Source organism: Zeugodacus cucurbitae, chromosome 2 (genome assembly GCF_028554725.1).
Source record: "Zeugodacus cucurbitae isolate PBARC_wt_2022May chromosome 2, idZeuCucr1.2, whole genome shotgun sequence".
In the NCBI taxonomy this organism is placed as follows: Eukaryota; Metazoa; Arthropoda; class Insecta; order Diptera; family Tephritidae; genus Zeugodacus; species Zeugodacus cucurbitae.
Genome location: NC_071667.1, coordinates 82736563 through 82759559, shown reverse-complemented (window position 1 = coordinate 82759559; position 22997 = coordinate 82736563). Strand labels below are relative to the sequence as shown.

General features: G+C 33.4%; 1 protein-coding gene across 10 annotated transcripts in view; it reads right to left on the bottom strand.

The window, feature by feature from the left end:
- Positions 1-22220, bottom strand: part of LOC105219519 (RNA-binding protein Pasilla) — an 88918-nt gene extending 66698 nt beyond the window's left edge. For 3 of the 10 annotated variants that reach the window (XM_011195718.3, XM_054236052.1, XM_054236036.1), the window contains exon 1: positions 10020-11245. The gene's annotated coding sequence lies outside the window, so the exon portion shown is untranslated. Of the gene's footprint in view, positions 1-10019; positions 11246-13445; positions 13577-22189 lie in introns of those variants that run through there. The other 7 variants (XM_054236037.1, XM_054236050.1, XM_054236038.1 and 4 more) reach the window with 7 other exon arrangements.
- Between the last annotated feature and the right edge of the window lie 777 nt (positions 22221-22997).

The window sequence follows — 22997 nt, the reverse complement described above, 5'->3', positions numbered from 1 at the left end:
CCACCTCCACTTGTTTGTCCATTTTGGATCCGTCTGCATATATACTTATCTCTGAATCTTTGTCCGCCTTGCCCTTATTCCACTCCTCTCTAGATGAGAAGGCTATGTTGAGGGCTGAATATAGATTCACTTTAGGTTAGGTAAGGTTAGGTTAGGTTAAGAGGTAGATCTTCGCAACTTCAGAGAATCTAATTTGGACAAATTCGACTGTCCCTTGTGATACCGGGATACTCCTGACGGATCTCTAAAACCTTTATGACAAAGCGCTTGAACTTTATTATAAAAATCTGAAATCGACTAATGCCGATTCCAGTCACTTTACAAGTTTCACCGAAAGCTGGACATTGAAGGAGGAAGTGCTTGGATGATTGCTCTTCGCCTTCCTCCAAACAGCTTTGGTAGCTTGGTGCTCTTACTAATTTATTTTTGTGAGACTGTCTGACAGTATTGTTTAGAAACATTGGTGTGACGATATTATCGGTAATTTCTCGGAAGTTTGGATTGAAAGATTCTACAAAAACTATATCGAGCTTTTTGAGTAAACAATGATAAACTTCTTAAATGTTGCAAAGATGAAGTTTAACTTTGTTATGAAACACCCAGATGAGAACATTGTTCTGTGGATTGGAAAGATCCAATGGCTTAGTATACCTTGGAATCCAATTAACATCTTACATTTTGTAGATAAATTTTTGTATTTTTTTAGAAAGAGAGTATTTCGGTAAATAATCGGTTAAAAATGGTTCTAACATAATATTGTAGTGTCTCTTTTCTTTAAAGTGTGTGCAGTGCTGGAAATCGATAGTTGAAATATGACTCTATTTACTACGAACTATTCCTTAAGGTGCTATCAATTACACCCAACCAAATTCCTAAAAGACCAATAAAGCGCGAGCTAATTTCCTTTGTTTTGCCGTCCGTGCAGACTGAGCAAATCTGCCGCCATAATTCTGCTAATAACATTGTCAGCGAACACATGTTTCAAAGCAAAAGCAATTAGTTCTCCTGCCATTACACAAACTCTTAAGACACACATACACAAATGGGGTTCCAGCTAAACAGCGTTCAACTGCAGTGCATAAACCTAATTCCCGCATTCCTGCTCCCTTCCACACACAAATTAATTACAAAACTGCTGCTGACAAAACTGCAAATTACTTAGTCACTTACACAAAATTAGAAAAAAAAAACATAAACGCTAAAATGAGAAATGCAACTTAAATACCAACAACAAATACCAACAAAGCCGAAAGAATAACTTTGACGCCAGCAAAACCTTTGAAGACAAGGAAGGAAGGAAATTAAAAATGGAAAATCCGTGTCAAGTGAGAGTGCTTATAGCATGGCATAGAACTGTACTTGTATGTGACAAGAGGATATTGAAAAGCACCGTTATGGAGCATACAGACACACACGCAGGCGACAATACGGCCAGCACCCTCTGAGGATGTTAGACGAAGGGAGTGAAGGCGATCACTACTAAAGACTCAGAGTCGCACTATGCAACTGTGTGCAATGCATTGTGGCATGTAAACAAAGTGTGCACAAATAGTCGGAGCGAGCTGCAGCATGCGGCCTAGAAACCAACAAAGTTGGCTAATTAGGCCAAACTCTCAATCGGTAGGTAGGCAAGCACATCGGGTGTAGCAGCCAGCTGAGGTGGAGGTGACAACGTACATACACGTTGAAGACGTTGCGTTGGTTGTGACGACATTGATGGCTGCTGCTTAGGTGCCTACAACACGCACTCACATACAGACGTGTGTAAAAATAATAAATGTGCTGCAGTGTCGCAGCAGCCGAGCCAAAGTGGAGACAAGTGACAAATGTGTCATTAAACAAGCATTTACCCTATATAAATATGCTTTTACAAATATATATTTACGCTTGCTGGAAAATAAATCATTTTTACCATAAAATCATCAATTGTGTAAAAGTGTGACATGTAGTCTTGAGCTCAAAGCATGTTTGTAAAGCATCTTTAGTGCTGAGGGATTGCTTTAAAGTAGTTATTAAATACTGTTGATAATTTTTTTTATTATAAAGACACATGCCTCTCTTACAATGTATTTCCATCATCCTCTTTTCATTACACATGTATGAGATGTGTTGAAAAAATAACGGGAATTTTAGTTTTTGAAAAAATATTTTCTTATTAGTCTACATTTTATATCAGCATAAAAAACATAAAAAATAAAAAAAAAATTAAATTTTAAAAATTTTGAAAATTCCCGTTATTTTTTGAACACATATAATTGTTGTAAAAATATTAGTTTAATTAGAAGCCTCATGAAAAGATCTGGAATAAAAATGCTACATAATTCTCGAAACATAGTGAAGTCAATCGTTAAGCTGCGTTTTAAGCGAAAAGCTGTGAGATATCATCCAAGCTTGAAAAAAGACCAACTCCGAAAAAAAAAATATTGCCTCTTCGGAAATTAAAAAAAACACCCTTTACGTGTGCATATTTCCATCTGCAGATTTTTTTGTGGAAGCGCTTCCGAGGTCGTCACAGCACAAAAGCCACAACCAATCAAAGCTGCGCAAAAGTGGCAAAAACAAAAACAAAATTGCAAAAGCAACTGCAACTGGAGCACCAACTGCTGGCAGCAGTGAGACCACGCATTTCCACACAGAGCTTGGGCACAGCACAAAACGAGTTGCGTGTAAGTTCGCTCGCTCGCCTCTTGTTGTTGTTGCTGTAGCTATTGCTGTTGGCTTTTGAATGCTTTGCGGCGGTGCGGCCGTCGTCACTCAGTGAATTGCTGCATTGCGTTGGCGTTTGCACTTAATATAGACTTTAACGATATGTGTAAGCGTACTTATGTGTCATACATACAAACAAACATACATATATGTATGTATACAAACATACAAACATAGAAATACTGCACATTGTTGCAATTGAAGTTTATTTATTTACATTTTGTTTTTGTTTTTGTTTTTGTTTTTGTTTTTGCACACTTAAGCAAAACTACGCGCACAGCCATTGAAGCGGCGCAAAGCCCCATCAACCAGCAGCAGCAAATCTGCATATATCAATGGGCAAGTGACCCAATTTGGGGGCTATGTCGAGGCGAAGTGTATGCAATTGGCATTCCGCACAAGGTGGTGGTTCGCGGCTGGCAATTGTGTCGCGTCGCTTGTCTGTCTGTCTGCCTGCATACAGTTAGCGCTCAAGTGAAAGAGAGTGCACCGGAATGTGAAGGCGAATGCGCGAATTGGGGTAGAGTGGAGAATGGAGAGTGGCAATAATAGTGCAGGTGTGTAATACCCTGTAGGTAAAAGAGGGAATACGAAATGCGGTAAAATTAGAAATAACAACGATTTGATAAAGCTTGAAGAGTGGCGAATGGAACCAGTAATTGAATTATGACAATATCTCCCAAGAATTATTCTTCAAATCCCGGAGACACAGATCTTTGAAATACCCCCTACAATATTAAAGCTTCCTTCCACTGGCAACTTCGAGGCCTCATTGTCTACACACCTCCTTTAAGAAATAACAAATGACTTTAGCAAAATTTTTCTTTTCAAAAAACTCGCCGCACCGAAATCCGTTAAGCTCATAATTTTCTCAGGCCACATGTGATGGCATCTCTTGACATTTATTGCTGCTACGAGTTTAGCACGCGCGCATACTTTTCCCACAGCAGCAGCTGCAACAACATCAACTACAACAACATTGACAGCATTGGCATTTTAAAGCCAAAACAACAACAACAATAAAACCAACGAATGACAACATCGTGGTTTCTTCTTGCTGTCACGCAACGTCATCAATATATTATGCAACACATTGCAACGCACAGCAGCAGCAGCAGCAGCACAAACACAACAACAACAACAAATAACACATGTAGTGCAACACAATGTTGTATGGCATTTAAAAGCAATGCTGCAACGCGAACAACAACAACACCAGCAACAACAGGCCCATCAACGCGCGAAGCACTTGAAGTGCTCAACAGCAATGCCGCCCAAAAGCAAGCAACAACAACAAAAAGAAAGAAGACACACATTCATACATATGTATAAATAAATAAACTTGGTCAAGTGGAGAACCTTGTGACATTATTTCATTTTCACTTGTGTCCCTCCTGCGCACTGCCCTCCACCCAACAGAGAGCCCTACAAAACGCTGCATTTTCTATTTTTCTATAATTGTAACTTGGCTTTTTTCTATGCGCGTTTGCTTGCTGGCACCCTTTTGCTTTGCTTCTTCTCATCCTTCATTTGGCTTCTCTACATACATATGTACTTGGCGACGGCAATTCATCTGCTCGATTTGCATAGAAAAGAAATGCTGAAATAAATTTCACAAACTAAAATAAAAACAAAAGCAAACACACGAAAAATAAAAATCGCTGAGGCACGCAAATTGTTGGCATTGCATTTACTGCAAGCGTTCGCATTTATAAACCCCCCACCACCCGCTTTTTAAATCTTTGCCTCAATCTTTCGTCTAACTAGCACACGTTATGGCACATACCGTCTTAGGGCTGCGAAATTCTTTTAACCAATTTGTTGTTGTTTTTTACATAAACAGTCGCTCTTAAAAATGGGTAAAGCTATCATAACCGATAGCAAATTCAACTATTTTGGAAAATTTAAAATAGGTATTTAGTGATGGAATTACCTCTCCGGACTGATTTCAATTATTTTTACCACCAAACTACATTATATCCTATGATTTTATGTTTACTTAATTTTGCTAAAATATCTCACATCCTAACCGATATATACCGCATAAAGCCCACCCGAAGTTTGAAAATCCGAATATGAGGTACATATATGTATAGGGGCTAAGGGAAGTATTGACCTAATTATGCTAATTTTGTCATTTTTTGGCACAGAGGCCCTCTATTAGGAGGAACACATTTCAATTAAATATTTTTTGAAAATCTGAGAGATTTACCGTAATTTTCGGTAAAAATAATATCCATAGGCATTAATGTACTCATGTTCAATATATGAGGCCTTGAAAATGTATAGTTCGCCTTGAGCGATTTTTTTAAAATTTGACTATAAATTCAGTGTTTGAGAAAGAGTTTTGTTCAGTTATCTTCATTGTTTCTTCAGGTATATATTGTAAAGGGAACGAATCAGTTGGCCCTCAGATTTGTGGTATGGGGAGGTGTGACCCGATTTCGACCATTTTCCAAATGAACTATTGGGATGCCAAAAATGTGTTATGAATCGAATTTCGTTGAAAGTGGTCGAATAGTTCCTGAGATATGGTTTTTGAACCATAAACGGGCGGAAACATGCTCATGGTCCATCTTTCCAACAAATCTTAGGCAGTTTTTCTTTACCATTTTTCTCATAAAATTTAAGGTTTCTGCTGTTTTCCGTACTGAATTAAAGCACAGCCGTTTTCAACATTACATTTGTAAAGGAGGTGGGCGTGGTAATAATCCTATCAATAATTTTTATGGTGTATGATGAGGTACTTAAGGGAAAAGACTCGAGAAAGTTTGTTTGGAGTTTACCGGTGGTGTACAAAAAACTTAGTTCAGGACAAACGCACAGACAGATTGATTTCAACTCGTGCCATCAACCTAATGATATGGATATATGTATAACCTTATATCTAACTTATCTAGTTTATATAATTTAATTAGTAAATATAATATAATTTATTTCTGAAAAAATAATAACTGCCAGTTTTTTTTATGATTTTCTGTTGTGATTCATTAATGCTTGATTGCACTTAATTTCGACAATAAAACTAAAGCCTATAATTAATTTCTAATTTTCTCAAGTGCATATCAAGTAATCTTTCAAAACAACAGCTGCCACACAGCTGACAATTAAAAAAATCTCAAGTTAAGCAATTTTCAAATTAAAGAGAGCGCATAAAGCACAAAGTTAAGGTCAACTTGACTTAGTGCGACACCATTAACTGGGTCATGGTCAACATTGTTGTTGTATCAATTTATTTTTTATTTTTTATATATAAAATTGTATTGCTTTTTTAATGTTTTGTAATTTCAAGGGAATCATATGAAAAGTGCACGAGTCAACGCAAAACCGAAGCAAATAATTAAAAGTTCGCTGTGAACGGCCGCCGACGGCACAGAAAGTGCATACGACTACGCTTTGTGCATATACTACGAGTATAAAGTAGCAACAACAACAACAATGCAATGCATGCCAATACAGCAAAGCGAAACTATTTTACAATGTAATCAGCTAAATTGAACGAAGCCAAATAACAAAAAGGCCAACAACAAATGCTAAACACAATGCGTTGCTTACAGAAAACTACAAGCTTTTAGAGCGCGCTTGTTGTGCTTGTTGTAGTTGCATAAAAACGCAGTCAATGCGCAGTTATTGATACTGCCTTTGTGTGTGTGTGTTGCATGTAAGCAAATGCATTTGTTATCTCGGCTAAAGTTTGAAATTCATCTGCGAAAGTAGACAATAGTACCGCAAAATTGGCGAAAATATTCTCTAACGTTGTTGTTTTTGTGTGCTTTTCACATTTCTTTACATGTGTATGTATGTAAATAACACACCGCAAATGCGCGGAATCCGGCGAGCAAACGGCAAAAACTTGATTGTGCAATAGGTAAATATGTACATATATGTATATGTACATACTTAAGCACATATATGTAAATACATATATGTATTTGCATTTGTAACTAAAATGACATTGCACGCAAATTAGCTAGCTCACAGCGGGCTTCCAATAGAACAACTTGTAAACTTGGAGAGCACCAGTCAGGCGGGTGGTGAACAGGCACCCACACGAACAGGCCTTAAAAAGGGATTAGTATATACTATAGACAAATGTATACGTGTACTAAATAGAATACTAGCTAGCTAAGTCAAGACTTGTGTAACACCTTAAATAGCACACTCATATACAAATATATGTTTGTACTAATACATGGTGGGCCAGCAGGAACTCATTAGCGCTCAAAACTTCTTTGAAAGCAATAAAATATTTGTAAATCCTTATTAAGGACTAGCGATCATAACAAATTTACAGAAGAATAGCTTGCCAATTAGCGAAAACTAACATGACGGCGAATCGAACAGACAACTGGCATAAATCGTTTATAGGAAAAACTCATGCCACTTTAATGAGGTAGCCACATATTCATTTATAGTAAATTATCTAGGTAACTTTTGTCTAGCTTATAAATATTTGGTGCAGAGATATGTTCTATGAGAAAACTGAGTAGTAGAAGAATAGCTTGCCAATTTGTCTAAAGTAGCAGGTTGGTGAATCGAACAGACAACTAGCATACATCAAGCTGAATTTATGCCACTAGAATGAGGTAGCCACTTACTCTTTTGTATTAAATGCATATGGATATTTTTTTGGTTATTTTTGGGCAAGAGAACGAAGCACATAGCGAGTAAAACGTGGCGAATTGAAGATGTCTAGCATAGTCGCCAAATTCTCTATGACATTGATATGAAGTTTTGAGAGTAAATTTCGATGGCGATATTCTCTGTGAGAATTGAGTATCAATATCCTATCCCTACTTTAAAAAAGTACCTGATTTTCGAAATTATGACGTCAGTAATATGCAATTATTTTTTCGATTCAAAAATAAAGAATTTAATAAAAATACGCTAATTCGACTAAGAGAAGCTGAAAAAATCATAACTAGAGCAGTTATATGCTGGAAAATTTTTTAAAGGAGTAAGTTTTTATACTCTTAAAGACGTCTTTATTAGGTTTCTATTTCTTATTGAAATTTAATATTTTTTGTTTGTTTTTCCTCAAAAATGTATTAGGACCGTTAACTACAAAAAGCCTTTCACTTTCTTTTTACAAAACGATTGATTTTCCTACTGGCTATATAAAATATCTGACTTCTATTGCATGTTTAAACATATAACAGAGTATAACAGAGTATAAATATTTGTATATAAATACAAAGTCACTAAAACTAATGGCCGCTATTGAGCTACTCCTGAGTACTACCCCCACTATATTGACGAAACAAGTTACAGCCTACGTTGAATATTGTTTTTTTTTTTCAACTATGAGAGTATATATTTAAACACTATTGAGCGCAGTTATATAGATATACTCGAACTCGCGCACATATGTAAGGCCAAGTACACTTCATGCAGGTGGGTTGACTAATGAAGATTCAGAATCATGTAACGAGTCACGCGTTTTTCAATGCAAGTACTTGTTAACAATTAAATAAATAATTTTATACATATTTCAGTATGTGTGTAGCACTTAGGGCAGTATGCGATATGTGGCTATATATGTATCTACTTTTATATACATTATTATTTTATGTACATAAATACAATGCTGAAAGACAAAGCTAACTCTAATTTATTGTCACAGGATGAGTTGATTAATATTCACTTTCATTTTCTATCATGCAGTTCTTAGAAACCAAGCTTCAATGGTATATCCCATTTAAATAATAGCGGGTCATATACCTAAACTCTGCATTGAAATCCATTGTATAGAATATTATAAAGATATATATTCACACAGTCTCATTGAAACATAACACATATGTTTAAGTGAAATCTCTTTAACAAAAATTCGAAAGCGCCTAATTGTAGGCAATTTATTATTTAAAGATATAATTTATGGTCAAATAAAATGTTGCCTACATTTAGGGTTGTGTAGAATGACAATAATTTTCACTAATGAAAGGGAATTGTTCTCAAAGTAATGATCGACAAATACTATTCTTAAAATACTTTTCCTTTTAATCGAAGTCAAACATGTTTAATAGAGAATTGAATAGAGAAATTTAATTTTTTAATGAATTGGTCCTAAAGATGTTTATCTGGAGTGTACGCAAGCAATTAAACTCTTCAAAATCACTAATCGTTTTTTGAAACTGTTAAAATGACTAGAATAAACCATCAAAAATATAAAGGAGGTGTCTTCTCTTTCAAGTTTAAACTCCAAACCAGCGAAATTCTAAAATTCCCGTTATTTTTTGAACACACCTCGTATATTGAAATTCTCACGTTTAATTGACAGAATTGCTGATCATATAAAATGTTTACATTTTATACATGTACATTTAGGATGAAGTTGATTAATAAATAATTCTCATGTAAAAATGCAAATACATATGTAGTTATCAAATTAATGAGAAAGAAACTCTTCAAATATTTTCCGCTTTATTTGAAATCAGTAATAACAATATAATTGCATGGAGAAGTTTAATCTTTTCGAAAGCGTATCTAAGGGGTTTTTGCGAGAATTGCTTACCAGATAAATAATGTGTAAAAAACTTCAAAATCATTGGTCTGACATATTTCACTTAGAAACGTTGAAAAAATAGCAGGAATAAATAGTTTAGAATATATATTAAGAGCTAAGGATAATGATATAAGTACTTGGTGACGTCTCATGACGCCATATTCTGATAAAGGTAACCCGGAAGAACACAAAATTGTAGACAGCTCAGAAGAACCACAGATATCATAGAAATTTTGAATTTTTTAAATTGCTATATTTGGCACATATTGGCTCTCTTTAGTTTCAATTGAAAGAAAAAAAGATCTTATGAAAATTAAAATGAAAATCACTTAAATTTGTTTTATGCAAATTTATTGGATAAAAGGCGCGAAAAACTACACATAGACACCTGACAAACGCACACACATAATTTGCATATATAAGTATGTATATATGTATAGTGTGAATATACATATATACTACAATGCCTGCAAACTATTCAATTAACCAACGAAAATTTTTATTCATTTCAATTTAAACTATTTCACTCAAAGCTTGCATATACATTTATATATACATACATATATATATATGCATATAGTATTATATATACTCGCTTATAGAGAATCAGCAGTTGCTGCTTTTACTCGTCGCTGCATAATGAATTTAAATTAACTATAATAAAAATGCATATATGTACATACAAACTTACAAGAGTACAAGCATACAAATACACACATGTACACAGTTAACTGTATATATGTATATGTGTATATGTATATGTATGCAAATGTTTATACAATATTTATATATATAAATATATATTCACCTTTGCTGTTAGTGTCTTTAAGACGCTTCTATATATAAAACGTTGTACTTGTGCTGTATATATATAGAATTGAAGGCATTTGTGTACTACGAATATGTAAACTTGAATTGAATTGAATTGAATAGAATTTGCTTGTCGCTTGTTACACACACATATTTATTATTTACATACGTGCATATAGTAAATCTTTATTTCATTGCTGTTGTTGTTGTTGTTGTTCTAGTTGCGCTTTTTTGTTGAAATGTTGTTGTTGTTGTTGCTGTAACAATATTCTTTCTTGCTCGTATGATTCAAAAAATGACTGCAGTTGATTAGGTATTTTTTTACAATTTTTTATTGTTGTTGTTGTTGTTGTTGTGGCCGTTGTTATGTCAGTTGTTAGTGGTTGACTAATAAACTTGTTATTTCCGTTTATTTTTTATTTTTATTTTCTAGTTTAAAAATATCATAATTCGTTGCAATTGTTTGGCTGTGTGTTGCTGCTGCTGCTGATTTGTATATTTTATTTATTTATAAACCTTTTTTTATTATTGTTATTGCAATTACACTGACTTGACGTAGATATGACATTGAGCTTCTTCAATTTAATGCTGTCGCAAACCTTTAGTCATTTAATAGTGAAAAAACAACAAAGCTGTGGAAATTAATTATTTCTAAGTTGAAAAATATATGCTTGAGTTGCTGATTTTATATTGAATTGTTGTTTTTTTTTCGAGTTGCTTATTTTACGCTGAAGAGCTTTATTTCGATTTTCTCTAGATAGCACACACACTAATCGCTAGTATATCCTGGTATGTGTTTATTGCTGCAAGCAGTGTCACGTGACAGCTCAACTTGAAATTGCTGCACACTTTTCACGCTATTGAATGTAAACAAATTACAATTTTGCAATTTTTTGTTTTCAAAAATACTTAAATTTTCAATTTTTTTTTCAAAATAATTTTTCAAAAAATTTAAGTAATATTTTTTATTTTTGCATCAATATGTTTTCTACAAATATTTGCCGTAGTTTCTTTTAATATTTTTTCTGGTAGCTCAGTAGCAGCTACTGATACTTTTGGTCTCAAAAATCAGGGGCTCGGCTCATAAACGCACACAAACATTAACCTTCAATGGGTTTTCACTTTCGCTAACGTTTATTTCTTTTCGTTTATTACACAGCTCGCACATAAATTTTTTTATAATTTTATTTAAATATTTAATTTTTATTAATTTTTTTTTTCAATAAAACAATTTTACTCATTCAATTTGGATTTTTTTTTACATTTAATGTAGCATTAGAGAATTTCACCACAGCAGTCGCCGTTATCACCGTCGTTTGTCGCTCGTGGCTGTCACCGTTATGCCCATTTCTATGCGCCGTACCGTTTTCATAGCACTATGTCTGACAGCCGTTTTTCCTTTCGTTTACACGAGAATTCATCTTCGTATTTTGCACTGACATACAAGCAAACACATACTCAAACAGCAGCTAGCATTGATTTTATTTTTGCAGCGTTACGAAAAGTCGCTCGTGTGCCAAAGCAACGGCGCGCTGCGTTGGACAGCAAGCACGCCAACCAATACGGTCGAACGAGTTTCCTAGGTGCGCATGTTTCGCCCTCCTTCCCCCTACAGCTGCAAACACAGGCACATACATACAGAGGAAACCAAAGAACTGTCTACATAGAACATATATGTTCGCACATATGTATATATTTACAAGCATTGTAGCTGTATCAGCCTGTGCTCGTGCACACCCACCTGCCCATCACGCTCATCCAACTAACTAATTCTGCGGCGCCCTGCACACGCACTTTCCCACACAGTGCCGCGCTTTTTCACCTTTTTTCCTCGCACGTTTCTCGCATTTTCATTTACTAATCTTGAAAATGAAAATAAATAAATAAAAAAGCGCTTTATCCTCTGCGGAGTAACCCAGCAGCGCTTGTAAATTAACACAATTCATTTAGTGTTCACACATGTGCCCGCAATTAAGCACACACGCACACTCATAAATATATTTAAATTACTGTTTACAGCGAGTGCAATTGTCGAGCCTTATGTACATATATATATAATTCTTTGTATATGCCTATAAATATATATGCCAGCATGTATTTCCCTACTTTGCGACGCTTGACTTTGTTGTTTTGCTGCTGTTTATTAGGGCAGTAGGTTCTTACATGCATGCCTGTATGTATGTATGCCGTAGCGACCCTAAACAACAGCAGCCCACTGCAACATTTCCCATTACAATGCAACGCTCTCGCGCTCTTGCAATTATCAGACTTTTTGTTGCATACTCTTTGGTTCCGCATACGCCGTGTAGGCACACAGCCCTTGCACACGCAAGCGGCAGCTTGCTTCCTGAATTCAATTTTCTTGCATTTTTGTTTTTGTTTTGTGTTGAGAGCTGAAACTTTGTAGAAATTCTTGCATTGCAGCGAACTCTCGAATGCAAAGAGCAGCAGCAAGAGCTGCCATTGTGCTTTGTATGAGCGCCAAAAAGCTTTCACAGTCGACATCTTGCAACTTAAGAGGGTCAAACAGATTTAAGTGAAAGAAGAAAAAAGTGTACAATGCGTTTGAAATGAGTGCAATTCCTCACGTGTTTACACACTAGACTTTCGTAATTAGGTTAGACCTTATTTTGGTGCTAATTTTGTAAGAAATCAATAAAGAAATAAACAAAATCGAAATTTTCGATAAAAATGTAAATATTGTGTGAAATATATGTATAAAGTCTTCTTGTAAATACATAATGCCTTATTCTCTTTGACAAGAACTCTATGTGTAATGAGTTTATCGAAAATTAAGCAGATTCTTCAGAAATACTGTTCAAAGAAATAGTTAGAACAGTTTTGAAATCTTACTAGGGATTCACAAAATATATAAAAAATACTTTTAATACTTTTCTATTACAACAAAAACAACAAAAACCCTAACTGAGGACCCGAAAATATTAACTACTTTCGAGTTATTTAAAAAAAGGCCTCAAAAGCAAAAAGCACACAAACGAGGTAGCTTCAAAACCGTTCTTACTTATGCCTGGGTATTTTTTCGAAGACAGCTACAATAACATTAACCGAGAGGATCTCTACAAACGTCTAAAGAAATTAATATGAACCGGTTAAACAATATCTAAACGATCCATAAATCAACGCGAGCTTTTGGGCTGAGAATATAAACTCAATCGAAGAAACAATAGTGATCAAGTCGTTTGCTCAAGGACACTACTTATTCTCTCAAACTTTATTAAGTTAAACGCGATTTTTTCCTTAGAACTGCATAAAATTCCTTCTCTGAAGCTTTTCTTCACATTAACTGCTTAAAGCTTTTCTTGTTATCTTTGCATTTAAAATAAGATATATATGCTATAGGATAATCATAGTGTTTTTAGTTTAATACTCAAAAAAATTTATAAAATTTATGTGCAATACATACATAAGTTTCCGCAAGCAATCAATGTACGAGTAGATATGATGCCAAGCGAGCACAAATGAAAAGCTTTCAAAACTGATTTTGGTTGATGTTTTTTGGTTGATGGTAGGCAAATGCGATTTGAGCTTGGAAATCTGGTGAAGATAGAAATGGTGAAGGTTATATAATGAGTAAGATGAATGCGTTTATGTTTTATTATATATATATATATATATATATGCACATATGTATGTATGTAAGTATGTAAATAAACTAACATTAGACAATAATATATATGTATGTATGTATTTATAAATGTTAAATGTTAATATACTTCAAAACATAAAAAAAAATTAACAAAAAAAAGTTTACTACAAAGAGTGTGTGTGTGACATAAAGCTTAGTGGGTGGAAACAAATTATAAAAGCGCTTGTGGGCGGACAGATGGAAGTACGTATAATGTGGGCGCTTGACAAGTTTACTTCTTGCGGCCGTTCGGCACTTGGTAATTGTGTATGAGTATGACCCTAATTAACGGCGCGATAATTAAGATTTTCATTTACATTTATGTTTAAGTAAAGTAAAGTAAATAATCGTGTATTTCTTACAAGTACTAGTTGTAATTGGTATAAAAACAAACCGGAGCTGGAAGAATTGCCACGCTCTTAAGAAGCGGTATAAACTTGTTTGCCTTCATTATTTACAAAAAATGAAACTCTCTGTACAGAAATATTCGATTTGATAGCATTTCAGTTGAACTCAATACAAACGGATATTTGGAAACATTATTAAACTGGTATATAAAAAAATACAAAAACACAAATATATAAATTAAAAAGTTGAAAATTTAAAAAATATCAAAAAATTTGGCAGGTGACCATAACCCTCCTAACAATGTTGACCATACCGTCGTCGATTCCAACCCTCCCAACAATATGAAAAACGAAAATTCACGAAATGACAACTGCCTGGAAAAAAAACTTAATTTTTGTACTTTTTGTTTGACTTTTCAAGTTTTTTAAAAATAGTACAGTAGAATCCCGATTATCCGAAAAGCAATTATTCGAATGAACGGCAGGGAACTAATTGTAACTAATTCTTCAATTGAACCGTACGACGATTTTAAAGAAATAACAGAAGCAAAGTAAATTGTTGGCATTGGTGGAGCGTACTATGAAGCGAATATTAAGGAGTGGCTGAACTGCGTTAATGAAGACTCTGTACTCCAAATATTAACTGATCAAGAAATCATTGACGATTTAAACTGTAAGAAGCGAGAAGATGATGAAGAAACTGAAAATGGAGATGTACACGAATCGAACTGGTACAAGTGAAGCGCATCATGGACTTGGCCGCAATACTAAGACATCATTCATTGAGACAAAGATCAATCACAAGTTATAATGAAAATGTATTAATATTAAAATATGTATTATTTGATTTGTATTGAACTCGATTATCCGGAATACCCCTGGTTTCAATTTGATTCGAGTAATCGAGATTCTACTGTAAAATTTAAAATTTGGAAATGCGGCTAGTTAGTGCGATAGAGAGACGTATAGAGAAGATTATTTAAAAATTTCAAAAATAAATCGGTCCAGTATAAGAGATCAGAGACCAAAAACTCAGAGTACTGTGGTTATTTTAGAGCAAAACAAAAAGAATACTCCTTACACCTTTAATGTTCAAGGTAAAGCCTGAAGGACTTAATTAAAGATGACGGTAAAGTTAACTATAACTTTAATGCAAACATGCTCATCACAGTCTCAAAAATCGCCAAAATTAGCTCTGGCGATTATAATAGAGAGATAAAGTGATTTCTTTGTGATTCTTAATGACAAAAGTCGTAATTTCTGTTTAAAGCTTGGCTGTTCTCAGACTAGAGTTAAATTGAAATGGAATACTAGCCTCTTTAGATTTCTTATCGTACATTTGGATATTAGATAATATAGATAATATAATAGATGGGTTCTTAAAAATAAGCTAGTTTGTGTTATTTTGCAACATTACAGCTGATCAGTGTGCTTTTAAACTATTTTTTATTTAATTTTAAATAATTAAATTAATAAATTTTGATATATGTAAGCAATTTTGTAGATATGTATTTAAGCATTGCAAGTCAATAGTTCCGAAATACCACCTAACTCGTCTGTTATCAAAAGTGTTATAAGCTATTTTAAACTAATAGTATAAGCAATATGTGTGTGTGTGTGTGTATTAGTTATTTTTGGAATAGCTAAATACCGATTTGACTAAACAGTCGAGAAAATCCGGTGAAAAATTAGCCTTTAGCTGAAATCTATCCACTCATAAACCAAATGTTTGTTTGTTTGTATATATATGTATATACACTTATTAAGCGCAAATAACGTCACAAGCACACATTCAAGCACATGTGTATGTATGTATGTAGTTTGCTACAAAATTCGCCATATAATGGCCGGAGAACATATGACATAATTTAAGCAACAACAATTGGATACTGTTACGCATGTGAAAGATTATACACAAAGCTATTTTGTAGTTATATATGTACATATGTAAATGTGTGCAATTTTAGATGTTTTGTTATTTCGAAGCTTTCAGCGATGTCAATATGTATATTTGTATATATTCAAGAAATAAGTGCGAAAAGTTGCAAATATCAGAAGAGAAGAAAATCAGAGAAAAGCGAATTATGTAGCTCCGCCACCTCACCACCCCTTACACAACATTAACTTAGAACTTTTCAAAAAATCAAAGAGAGCTCGTCCATTGAAAAGACGCGAGTGCCAGAAATAGAAAGAGTTATTTGTGTGTCAAATATTGATTTCCAGCGTTGAAAGCTTTGTAAACTTAAATGAGAGCATACAACTCACAAGTATAAATAAAATGTTTGAAGCAAAGAAAAACAACTCTAAACTTGACTGAGTGCGCTGAAGAGAGCCACTAACTAAGAGGCAGTCAGTACACATTGCATAGCTTTATCTAAAGTATGTATGTATGGGAGAGCCTGCTCTCTATAACACATATCTTCCATGGAAAGCACTCTTTTACGCGCACACATACATATGTAAGCAATTATGGCTGTGTGTATGTGCCGGAGCTTTTTTTCTGGAAAATTACATTTTGTCGCCATGTATTATTTGCAGGCTTCTTAATCAACTATAATTTTTCTAATCAGTAATTTTGAATGCTGAAAAGTATAAGCCTTCATGTGAATTCTTCAAAGCACAAAAGTACTGCATAAGTCCACATAAGCTCAATTGGCCACTTGACGCCACACGTAGTAAATTGAATGTATTGTGTGTTAAGCCCCAAACCACACGGCGCGCAGGCAAACAGTTGTTGGGAAGCACAGAAAGAGCAAAAAGCAAGCAAGGAGGCATGCTCTCCTCACCAATAAAAGCTATTGGGAGATTGTCTAAATTGCTTTATGCATGCATATGTGTATGAATGTATGTATATATTTATTATATATGTACATATGTGCAACTGTGTATACAATGCGATACAAATATGTACATTGTTGCTATGTTTGGCTGCTGCTGCTGCTGCTGTTGCTGTTGCTGCAACCACCGAGCACCAAGTCGTGCTGCTTTGACACACTTTTCGATGACGTAGTTGCGCATCGCTATTCGTTATGTTATGTTTTACGCACGATGAGGTAGTGTGGGGGGAGGGCAGGGTGAAGGCGATGCGTGTTCGAGACTCCAGTACAAATATAAGTGTTTGTGCGCTTGTACTTTGGTGTTATGTGCATATGTGAGTATATTGGCGTGGTAGTTGGCGCAATATGCACGGTATGTAAATATGTACATATGTTTGGTATCGATAAATCAGACTGCAAGAATCGATGGGTAAATTTATTTTTTTAATTGAAATTTTTGAAAATTAAATATTTTTTATTTTAATTTTTTTATTTTAATTTTTTTTAATATTAAAAATTTGATTATTTTTATTTTAAATATTTTTTTTTATATATTTCAAAAAAACATCGAATTTCTTTTTTATATATTTTCAAAGTTTTACTATTTATGAATATGTCAACAAAAAGATTTTTTTTTAATTCAAGTTATTTTCGGAGATACCGGTATTTTCCTGGCGCGTCTCCCAAACTTGCTTTCGAAATTGTCTTTTTCAAAACGATACCCATGTTTTCTACTCGAGTTCTACTGGACCGATTTGTCTGAAATTTGCAGAGTATTCTTTATAGACGTCTCTATCGCTGGAATCATATCATCACCAAAGTTTAATTTTACATATCTTTAAGAAATTCGAAAAAGTTAAAAAGTGTGGCAAAAAATTTTTTAAGCAGTCGCCATTTTGTGGAAAAATTTTTGAAAATCTACTTTACTCTAGATTAATAATTTGTTTATTTATTTATTTTTTTTTTTTTGTTTTATTGGTAGATGGATTGGAATTGTGGGTATGGTCACGTGAAAATGTTTTGAGACCTCCACTTCAACAGCTGCTCAATTTTTAACTTTTATATTTTTTTATATTTTTTTGTGTATTCTTGCAATTTTAATAATTGTAATTATATAGAAAAAGTATAATTTTTTGTTTTAATCCAAATGCATTTCAAAAGTCACATATTTTCACTTTCTTAATCGACGTTTCATAACTATAACCAATCACTAAAAAGTCCTAAAACTCTGCAAGTTTAACCACAGCTCAACTTAATCTTCAAAATGCACGGCAAATCCACGCTTCTAATACCGTGAAAATCAGCATTAAGCACTTAAGTCAGTAAAAAATGGCTGTTGGCCGCACTGGCGAAAGGGTTAGAGTTGCCCACTACCCAGAATCAGCATAAAATTGCTGCTGTGATTTTTTATTAGTATTTTTACTTGCCAGAAGCGCTACATTTTCAAAACATAGCAATTTACAGCATTCGAGTACACCAATGAAATGAGGGTGCAAAAGCTGTAGCTTAAGCTGTGTGAAAGCTTGCACTTGAAAACTTATATTTCCACACATATGTACATATGTATGTCAGTATATAAGTACATAAACACTTGCTTGGCGTATTTGCTCACATTACTTGTGTACATATGCATATATTGTCAGCAAGCACTTCGCGTGACATTTGACCATTGGAATTTTATTATTTACAAAGCACGGCAGCGCGCATGCGTCACACCAAAAAGAGCACATTTCTATTGTCAAGCTGATTTCCATTGACCCAACTAGAAAAGGACCATCCTAGCCGAAGCCACAAAATATGTATGTATGTATGTGTGAGTATGTGTGTGTATATTTACAGCAATTTTGTAATATTTGCTTCAATGCTGGCGTAGCGGCATTTAGGAAGCGTTGGGCTTGTATATTTACATATGTATGCCCCAGTATGGGTTGGAAGCCACAACGAAGCTTGCTAGGCCATTATTGAATTTTGCTACTCGCTTTAATGATGAAAATTGATTTCATGCTGCAGCCTTAAATCAATTAATGGTAATTTTCAATTTCTTGCGTCTAACAATTTTGTTTTTGTTGCGCAAATGTAGCGCTGCTGTGGGTGTTTATTTACATTGCTCCACTTATATTTTCTGGCTTTAGCAAGCGTATGCTGCTATTTGATCTTGGTGGGGCTGAAGATAGACGTTAAATGCGGCACTTCATGTGCCTAATTGCTCGGATTGTATATTGTCACCAATAGTTCGTTGCTGCTGTTTTAATAGATGACTGATTTTGTATTTATATTTAATACTATAATTAAATTATTATTTTATTTTTTTATTATTGAATTATATTAATTTTTTTGTTTTTTAATATTTTATAATTATTATTTTCATTTATTTTATTTTTTTTAATTTTGATTTATTTGTTTTTTTATTTTTTTTTAATTTTCATAGATTTTCGTTTTAGTTTTTCTTATTTTTTTAATTTTTATAATCTTTCATAGTTTTTTTTTTAACTGATTGTATATGTTTATAATTTTTTTTTATATTTAATTTAAATTTTTTATAATATTTTTAAATTTCATAATTTTTATGTTCATATTTTTAATTTTTATAATAATGTTTTTTTATTTTTCTATTTTTGTCTTTTAATAATTTATAATGGTTTATCTATTATGATTTTAATTTTTAATTTTTATAATAATATTTTTTTTTTCTATAGTTGTCTTGTAATAATTTATGTATATTTTTATTTATAATACTTAATAATTATCTTTCTGACTTATTTTTTATTTATATATATTTTTTTTATTTTGTTATCAATTTTTATTTTTATTATTTAATTTTTTACATTTTGTTTTTGTAATTTTAAATTTTATATAAATAATTCTTTCTAAAATTTTTTTAATTTTAATTTTTATAATAATATTTTTTTTTTATTTTTGTCTCTTAATAATTTATAATTTTTTCATCTATTATGATTTAAATTTTTAATTATTATAATAATATTTTTGTATTTTTCTAATTTGTCTTTCAATAATTTATATATAGTTGTTTATTTATTATTATTTTTATTTTTAATATTTTTTAATTTTCTTTCTGACTTATTTTTTATTTATATATATTTTTTTATTTTTCATTTTGTTTTCAATTTTTATTTTTTAATTTTTTTACAATTTTTTTTTTTGTAATTTTAAATTTTATAAATTAATTCTTTCCACAATTTTTTAAATTTTCGATTTTCCAAACATTATACATACGAACTACTCAAACACCTCAGTTATTGCATCAATACACGTTTCGTTGATTTCTTTGGCATTATTGCATTCCTTTTGTTTTATTGCTTTTATTGTTTTTTGTATATTGTCTTTGCTAATAAAGTATTGCGCCAAATTATTTGGTGGCGACGCGTTTTCGATTTTTCAAAATCCCATCGATATGCAAATGAGTATAAACGCGCTTTGTCATAGATAAATATTTGTCAAAGTGCGCGTATGTATGTACATATGTATGTTTGTCTGTATGTATGACTATGCCTTTTATGTAACCAACTTGACGCTGCGCAAGTGATTTGCTCAGCTGCAACAAACATAATAATATTGATGATAACGCAACAACAATTATCATTGACAAACACAGGCATATACATACATATACTTATAAGTTTGTATGTATGTGTGTTTGTAACTATGACTTGGCGTACAACAATCTTAAAGAGCAAAATGTCAATAACAACAAAGCATATGAATGTACATATGACTTGGCCAACACTTGAACACACACACACATACAGTATGTATGTATGCATGTGCCTCTATATTTATATGTATGTATATACAAGCGCGTAATTATAAAATGTGCTTTCGTGGGCATATTTAAGCGTTTGGCATTGAAACGAAAGTCTGTGCTGCTGCCATTCGTACCTGCATTTATATATAATAATGAGTGTGTATGTGTTTGTGTGTGAGTAAGCATGTTGGCGCTCTCTCGCTCGCTTGCGCTGCCCACCAACAACTGCAATCCGCTCCCCAGCACCGTGCTGAAGCAAAGCAAGTGTATGTGTGTGTGTGTGCCTTTGTGCGCGTAGTGTGCCCGAACGACCGGCTAGCGTTTCAAGCAGCCCAGCAGCACTGTGTCGTCAATTGGAATTGGATACTTTTTTTCTACTTGAGATTATAAATTCAAAGGCACATATGCATATAAGCGCATACAAACATACAAACACACATGAACACTGTCTTGCAAATGGTCCAACTGACTGGTCAACTGACTGGTCAAACGCTTGACTTGACGCCCTTTCCTGCAACTTTGTCCCTACAAACAAGCGTTCAACTGTTATGCACTTAATTTAGCCCAAAGCTAACCCCTTAGTCAGTCGAAAGACACGCGTAAATCCCAGCTGAGGGCTCAACCTGCGCTCGCGACGCACACATATGTACATAGCGTTGTAGCACAATTGAAGGCGTGCATGTAGGGCCTACATAAACATACATACATACATACATATATGTAGATATGTATATTTGTATGCCAGCAATCATTCATTGATCGCCCAATCGACCAGCCAACCCACTTTATGTCTTACTAACTAACAACTAGTGAATAAATTGCTCGCAGGCACACCACTCACTACAAATTGAGCGCTTTTTCGTAATCGAAAAAAAAACAAAAATTAACAAATAATTAAAAGTTTGTTATTTAGCTTTTATGTAGCTGTGTGCACATGTAAAGTTTTCATTAAAATTCTTGTTTATTGCTAACTCTGTTGTTTGTCTTTTTGTTGTTATATGCAATTCTCATATATGTAAATATGTTTATTCCACCACAAATATTTGTAGCTCAGCAGCTGTTCAACTCATATTATCCATAAAATAATTAATTTTGCTGCCACAAAAGTACACACTTCTTTGTCATTACACCATTTAGTATACACTTTTTTCAAAAAAAAAAAATATTTTTTATTTTTTTCTCTTGATTTTTGTATGGTTTTTAGGTTATAATTCTCAATAGCACTGCACTTTGTTTTCTATTTTTTGTTTAATATTTTTTTTATTTTATTTTTTTTTTTTTTTAATTTTGCATTTATTTATTTCAATTACTTTTATTTACAGTTAACCGTTAGCTCAAACGTAAGTGAAATACACGATTCCAATACAATTTTAACGCCACGCAGTTTTTTACGAAACCAAATTGTGTTTTGTAAATATTTTCCTACACACTGTACATATATAAACTAGCTGTATATGTATATAGTTACATACATACATACATATACAGAGATATGTACGTTTTAAGAAAATTGTGTATTCTAGTAATAATAAGAATAATAATACGTTTTAAATAGTATATAGTACTAGCAAGCACAGTTGAAAAACAGAAACGTACGCTTACGAATGCGATTAAATCGAAAGTGATGGCGAGTCAGCGGCGGAAAGTCAAGCAACCAAACGCTTACGAGTGTAATTCCACAAACTCAAAGCACAACGAAGAACAGAGCAAAGCTTCCGGTGCACTCTCTCGCATGCTGTCTCTTTATAAGCGGCTGTAGTCTCTTGCGCTTGTTACTCTTCGAAAGCTCATACAACCAAGCAGCATATAAGAAAATTTGCTTCACAATTTTCTACAACTTCTAACCCACTTCGTACCCACAGGCATATTCGTATGGAAATACTTTTACATACGCGCCCAAAACAATAATAAAGCACACATCCGAAGAGACTTCAATTTAAGTGTGTTGTCTCTCAACAGCCTCCATGTACATGCATTTCTAAATCATACTCTCTTGGGGCAAGTGTTTGTCTGTGTGTGTGTGCGTCTATAAAAGTTTTCATAACCGGTCATTGTAGAATATCTTGAAGAGCGTAGCAACCACTTTGCGGCCGAAAATATGTGTCGCCGCCACATGTGAGTCTCCAACAATAGCCGCCAACCCGACAGCAATTTCATTGTGTTGCGTTTGGAATTGCCACGTCGCGACGTGAGAGCAAACTAATCACTTTCCGTTACACCAATTCCCACCTAGTAAATCACAGAAACACAGCTCTGAACCGGAACTAATAAAGATATTAATTTAGTATTTTCAAAATAAAATTCAAATTCAAATACAAAATTTTTAGACTCATTCCATTTTTGCATTTTTCGAGAAACGCAAATTCAAGACATTAAACAGGTCTAGGTCACAAAAAATCTGAAT